This window comes from Orcinus orca, chromosome 14 (genome assembly GCF_937001465.1).
Source record: "Orcinus orca chromosome 14, mOrcOrc1.1, whole genome shotgun sequence".
Lineage (NCBI taxonomy): Eukaryota > Metazoa > Chordata > Mammalia > Artiodactyla > Delphinidae > Orcinus > Orcinus orca.
The window spans coordinates 37,275,358-37,282,587 of record NC_064572.1 but is presented as its reverse complement, the minus strand read 5'-3'; positions in this window follow the sequence as shown (position 1 = coordinate 37,282,587).

Genomic DNA, 7,230 nt, shown 5'->3' with positions numbered 1-7,230 from the left:
CCTCCTCCCAGAGCCTCCTATCAGGTGTCTCTGCTTCCATCAAAAATCATTTTAAAACTTAGATCATGTTACTCCTCTGCTCAAAACCCTACAGTGGCTCCCATTTTACTCAGAGAAGCCCGAGGCTCACAGGATCTGCCTTCCACCCCTTCAGATAGCCCCTGGCGCCACCACTCCCGCTTCCTTGTGCTGGCTGTCCGTCTGCCCAGAACCCGGCTAGCTCATTCACCCCCTTCAAGTCTTTGCTCAAACTTTTAACTCCTCCGTAGTCCTGATCCCCCATTATTCGGCTCTATTTCTTCCCGTATCACTCACTTTGTAAAATACCATTTTACAGTTTGTTTGGTTTTGTCTCTCTCTCCCGACTTGTAACAAGCACCACAAGGGCAGGTGCTTTGCTGATGTCCTCAAGAGCACTGTCTGACGTGCAGCAGGTGCTGGATAAATACTGTAGCTACTGGAAACAAGAACGGATGAAGGAACGTTCACACCGGAGTTGACCAGAGCCTGTGCAAATGCTGGGGAGGCATCCGGAATAGGGCTCTGGAGAGAGGTTGCTGGAGACTCGTACCTGGAAGTCATGGGCAGATGGGCTAAGTCTGTGGAGCATTAGGTGGACTGGCCCTGCCACAGGCCGCCTCCCCTGGCTGTCCCCCCATGCCCTGACCACAGGGCTTCCTCGAAGGTAGGGTCACGTGTTGGCCAGAGGACCCTGTCACCTCGGCCTCAGGCAGCCCGGAGCACAGGCACCGTGAAAACATAGGCTGCAGGAAGGCCGTCCTTACGTTCCCCCCGCCTCCCTGGCACACAGTCACTTGAGGAAGCCGGTCCCAAGAGCACATTTAGGATCTTACCTGGTCTCAGTTTTGCGATCCAAGGGCTCAGTGAAAGGCTAGAGGAATTTCTGCTTTGTCACCCATTAAGCTCCACGGAAGAATCATGGCCATAAAAAGCAATAGTGTCCCTGTATGAGTGCAACAACTACTTAGAAAATACAATGTGAAAGAGATCCCGTTCACAATAGGAACCAGATATAAAACTCTGGGAATAAATTTGATAAATATTGTGGGGGACCTATATGAAGAAAAGTAAAAATCCTCATTGAGAGCATACCTAAGATTTAAGTTGCTATAGAGACACACCACATTCACAGTCAGGAAGACCTATTACCATAACATGTTCAGTTCGCCTCTGTGTTACTTAGCCTCCAAGATGGTTCCCGATGATCCCCGCCACCTGGCAGCTGTGACCTGACGTGGCCCCTCTCACGCATATCCGGGTTGGTCTGTGTGATCAATAAGATACGCCAGAAGTGATGATCTGTCACTTCTGAGATTAGGTTATCAAAGACTTTTCTGCTTCCCCCTCGGTTTCTCTCTCTCCCTCTCTCTCTTCCCCCCCCCCCTCTTTCTCTCGTCATTCACTCTGGGGAGACCATGTCATGAGACCCCTATGTCAAGGAACTGAAGCCTCCTGCCAACAGTTACTTGAGTGCGATTGGCACAGGACCTGGTCAGGGGAGACTGCGGCCCCAGCCGGCAGTTTCAGTGCAACCTCATGAGAGGCCCTGAGGCAGAATCCCCCAGCCAAGCTGTTCCTAGATTCCTGACCCTCAGAAAGAGTGTGCGATGTATATGTGCTGTCATGCAGCAATGCATAACTAATACAACCTCAAAGAAGCCATCCGTTTAATACAATATCGAGCCAAACCTGAAATTTAATTGGGATGTGGAGGAGAGACTCAATAAAATGATCCACAAGTTAACTGAAAGAATGAACGAACGAGAACAGCCTAGAAAATATTGTGGAATATTGAACTCCATACTGCCAGTATTCAGATTTCTAAAACAAACATTTCGGTTCTGACAAAAACAGGTAGATTGAAGTGAGAAAGTCCAGACAGTGATCCAAATACATATGTAATTATTTCGTATGTGATCAAAAGAAAGTTAATAATGGAGTGGGGGCTTCCCTGGTGGCGCAGTGGTTGAGAGTCCGCCTGCCGATGCAGGGGACACGGGTTCGTGCCCCGGTCCGGGAAGATCCCACATGCCATGGAGCGGCTGGGCCCGTGAGCCATGGCTGCTGGGCCTGCGCGTCCGGAGCCTGTGCTCCGCAGCGGGAGAGGCCACGACAGTGAGAGGCCCACGTACCGCAAAAATAATCATAATCATAATAATGGGGTGGGGGAGAATGGATATTTGTTCAATAAACAGAGTTGGGTTAATAGATCCTTGCCTATCACTTGTGATTCTACTATACAGCCGTTGGAATTACTGTTGAGAATATCCGTTGGCATAAAAGTGTACTCATGATGTATTACTTGGGGGAAAGCGTGTGTAGGATAGTCCCAGTTTTACGTATCAGGAAAAAGAGTATTTTAACCCTCACTGCCTTCTAAGGAGAGTAAGCAGGTCCTATTAAAAGAAAAGGCCTGTGAACTTCTGCAAACCATGCTAGGTTTGGGTATGCACATTTGGGAGGCCAAGCTGGGGTGAACTGCGTTACTCCATGTAACACAGGACTGAAAATCAGGGTTCCTGAGCCCAGAGATGGCAGTGGAAGAAGCGAGGGGCACAGCCACACACCCGAGACTGTGGACCACCCTGCCCCAGGTCTTTATCAAAACGATTTAACTCACAAAACGCTTGCTGTGAGGTTTCTTATTTAGAAAAGAAAAAAAGTGAACTTTATTCAATTCTGCCAGGACAGATGAGGGACATGAAGGGGACCATTAAGGGACACAGGAGTGGGAGGCACAGGGGCACGAGTGCCAGGAATTAGCAGAGTTCGTGGGAGAGGGCTTGGGGCTTTCCCCACCATGGAATTGCTGGGATCGGAGTACCTGTGCAGGGTGAGGACACCAATGCTGACATTTGTAAACAAAAAGACAAGAGCACGAACACACGAGTTTATGAGCTCAGCTTCAGAGCCCAGGGTTGCAGCCAGACAGGTCTGACCTCCTGGGCAGAGCTTCTCAAGTAATCAGGGTGCTGCACAGGGCTTTTGTCAGAATCATCTGGCCAGGCTCACGGTAGGTAACAGTGGGAGTTGTTTCCTGCTCCTTCATATGGGACCTGGTTCCTCACTAACTTGGTGAGTCAATATATTAGGCAAGGGTTGTGGGTGCCAGTAGCTAATTCTGTGTCCCCAGACTCCTTCTGGTTTAAAGGAAAAAGTCCTGAGTCCCGCACAATCCCTGGGCCAGGAATTGATACACAAACACTGGCAGAAATCGGCTGATTTTCTGCTACGGTTCTAACTTGGGGCTGCTGGCTCTTGCGTCTCCCCACAGGGGTGAGGGTCTGTGTGTAGTAGGGGAGATGGGCCAAGCTGAAGAGAGGCGGAGACACTGATGGAGAGAAGAAAACACTGGGCAGTGTGAAGTCTGTTCCAGCCCCCAATGCCCCGCTCCTCTCTGTGACTGTCCCACCCTCCCTCCCTGTCATAGGAGTCCCCTTCTGCTTAACCTTGTCTGAGTTAAGGTCATTGCAACCGCTGTGTCCTGACCACCGCAGTGGCTTGGCTCGCCCTCCAATTGTCTTGCCAAGGATGCTGCGGAAGTGGACAGGACGTGACACTAAGGACCTGGGCCAGACCCTCTCTCAGGGCCCCTCCTGCTGGCCCATTTCCCACAGGAGGTCCTCCTGGGCCCCGATCTCTCTGATTGCAGCCACCCCATCTCCTTGCTGCCCAGCACCCCTTCCATCGCCTCCCCCAGGAAGCCAGTGACATAGCAAAGAAAAGGAGGTTTCCAGAGAAGGCCAGTCCTCTGCTCACAGGATGCTGAGTCCTTTGGCCTGCACACAGCTGGTGCAGTAGGCAGCTCCGGGTCCTCAGGTGGAGGGAGTATTGAGCCAGCCGCCCCCCTCTCCATCAGCCGGCACTCTGATGCAGACAGATGACCTATACTCGCCTGCCCCCCTGCCCCCAAAACCTCTCCAGGAGCCCCAGTCCTGCTAATTAGAAAATACTCTACTCCGTCCAAATTCCCCTGGAACCAGGCCACTCAGCACAAGTATAACAGATTGACTCAGTCTCAGCCCAGGACGGATTCTTATTAACTCAAAGGGCAGGAGGAAACTCTGAGGCTGCAGACGGCAAACAGGCTTCAATGCTGGCAGCCCCCCACACAGCCCTCCCCAGGTCCCCTGGCACCTCCTAAAGACCACACAGTCGGCCAGCCCTGCCTGCTGCCCCTCTCAGCTACAGAGTCACCTCCAGACCACAAGCCCAGCCCCAGCAGGCCCCAAGGCTGTCCTGCCCGGTAGAGAGGAGAAGCAGTGTCCTTGCCCTGTAAGCAGCTGAGAACTCCAGTGAGCCCTGGGCCCCCCATCCCCAGGCCCTCCTCAGAAGAGCAACCAGAGATTACTGCTAATATTTCCTACACACCCACCGTGAGGCAGCAGGCACTGTGCCAAGGGCTTTCTTCTCCTAGCTTACTTAATTCTCAGAACAAGATTATGAAGCAGGCAATTTTATTATCCCAAGGTCAATTTTTTTTTTTTTTGCGGTACGCCGGCCTCTCACTGTTGTGGCCTCTCCCGTTGCGGAGCACAGGCTCTGGACGTGCAGGCCCAGCGGCCATGGCTCACGGGCCCAGCCGCTCCGCGGCATGTGGGATCTTCCCGGACCAGGGCACGAACCCGCGTCCCCTGCATCGGCAGGCGGACTCTCAACCACTGCGCCACCAGGGAAGCCCCTGCCAAGGTCAATTTTATTGTCAAGGTCAAACAGCTGCTAATGCTCCAGGACTTAAACCCAAGTCTTACTGAGCCCTAACAGGTTCCTGCCCTCCCATCCTCCACTCCTACCCCGTGGACTCTTGTTCTGAGCTGGACAGCCCTTCTGGGGCCACGCAGCAGTGCCTTACCTCCCCAGACAGGAGTTCGTGTGCCGTCTGCCCCCTCATCTGCTCACAGACCACATCTCTAGCCCCGTGGTATCCCACACACCCATCCACAGGCTGGGCCCTCAGTTCCCTACAGAGGGGGATTCCAGTCCCACTCTTCACTTCCCTAAGCTGTGGGTCTCGGGGCACACCACTGGTGTCCTCCGATACCTGGCCTCGCCTCTTCCTCCTGCACACACAGCGAGGCCTTTTCCAGCCCTGGTAGTTTGACATAGCTTCTGAGTTGTGGCCAACAGAACATGAGCACAAGTGACGTGCAAGCCATCCAGGCCTCTTTCCTAAGATTCTCCCTACCGGGATCTTCACCCTCTTCCCCAACCACCAGCTGACTAGACTAGAGACTTCAAAGACCTATCAGAGGGTGGAATCACAAAATGGAGGGAATCTGGGTCTCTGAAAGACTGCGCAGAGTGTTTGCCAACCCAGCCCCTCAGCCTTCCACCAGAGACTGTGATGTAAGCAAAAGACATTTATTTTTCAAAGCCATCAAAGTTTAGGGGATATTTGCTATAATGGTTAGTCTATCCTGACTCTAATGCAGTGGCCCTCTAACTTGAGCTTGCATTCAAATCATCAAAGGGCTGGTTCAAACAGAGACTGCAGAGCTCCCTTCCCGAGTTTTTGATTCCACGGGCCCGGAGTTGCTAAAGAATTTGCATGTCTCACAAGTTCCCAGGTGACACGGTGGCTGCCGATCCAGGGAGCCACACATTGAGAACCACTGCACTTTTAGCCAAGCTGCAGTGTAAGAATCACTATCCCCACTTCACAGAGGAAACAGTCCCAGGTTCCTGGCTCTTTCACTAGCACTGTGCTGCCTTCACACTGTGCCACATCAGTGCATGTCCCCCACACACCCGCCTGCTTCTGTGCTCACTGATTGTGTCTTTTGAGTTAGTATCCTCAGAGGGAGAGAGAACAGTCCTTGGAGTAGACATCCTGGGCTGTAAACCCAGCTCTGCCCCTCACCAGCTGTGTGGCACCAGGCAAGTCCCGTTTCCTCTCGTGTCAAAAATACCACCCCCCTGCCCAGCAGTGTTGCCCACAGTAGGTTTTTTATGAGGCTGTCTGACTGTCGCACTTCAGTAGCAGATACTTGGAACAGCAGGAACAAACGTGGGTCCTAGATGAGCCCGTTCCAGCCTCACCTGTATTGCTACCTCCAAGGCCAGAGGCTGACATCTATCCTGGCACAGCCTTGGGGTGGAGGAAGGGGGTGGGGGTGTAGGAAAAAAAAACCCACACACAATCAAAAACTTTAAATGCACATTTGCGGGGTGTAAGAATTGTGTTGCAGGGAGGAAGGAGGGGAGTTCACCAGCTGGGGGCTGGGCCGCACACCCTAGTTTCTTAGAACATCATTACAGATTCATTTTTATATGAGAATCCTACAAAGACCCCCAGGCCCTGCAGCTTCCAAGAATGGTTTTGAGATCTGCAGAGAGGGGAGGTAAGCTCACTTCAAAATGCAGTTATTTGAATGCACACGAAAGGTTTAACCTTTAGAAGAGGTGACCGGATGTTCTGTTGACTGTGGAGGAGCCGATTTCATCCTCAGAGCCCAGGTGATACCCACACTCCTGGATTTGGCCCCTGGGTGGATGGTGGTCCCCTCAGCTGAGATGGGCGAGACAGGGAGGAGCCGGCTGGGTGTGGTTGGGATTTAGGGTTGGAGGAACAGAAGACAAGTTCAACGCGTCTGCAGGAGCGTACGGGGACATGGGGCTCTGAATAAAACCCACATGGTCTTAGACACAAAGATTTTCTCCTGGGGGCCTGGGCTAGCACAGCAGGGCTCCATGCACATGTCTTACTCACACACACACACACACACACACACACACACACACACACACACACACACACACACACACACACACACACTTCCAGTCCTGAGGCTTCGGAGATGCACACCCTCACTCGTCAGAGGTGGGAGATGCACAGACCACCTCCTGGATTCAGCGCCTCACTCTGAGGCCTCGGGTGGGTCCCAGCACTTCCCTGAGCCTCTGTTGTTCTTACCATGAGTGGGACCAGATGGGGTCTCCCCAGCCAAGACCCTCCCCATCCTGTCCAAACAGGTCATCTTGCTGGTTTCAGAGAATCTATTCCGGCCCTTTCTTCTTTCCTATCCAAGCTCCTCTAACCCCTGTTCTCCCCCAGATCATCCCCCCTGGAGCCCTTGAAGGCAGGCTGTGGCCCTCTGCTGGCTCCCTCGGGCAGCCTCTGCAGATGGCCTGGCCCCCTCAACAGGTGAGGACCACTCTGCTTCCTCTGGGGGCTCCAGGAACGACTTCTCAGGCTGTGTTGATTTCTGG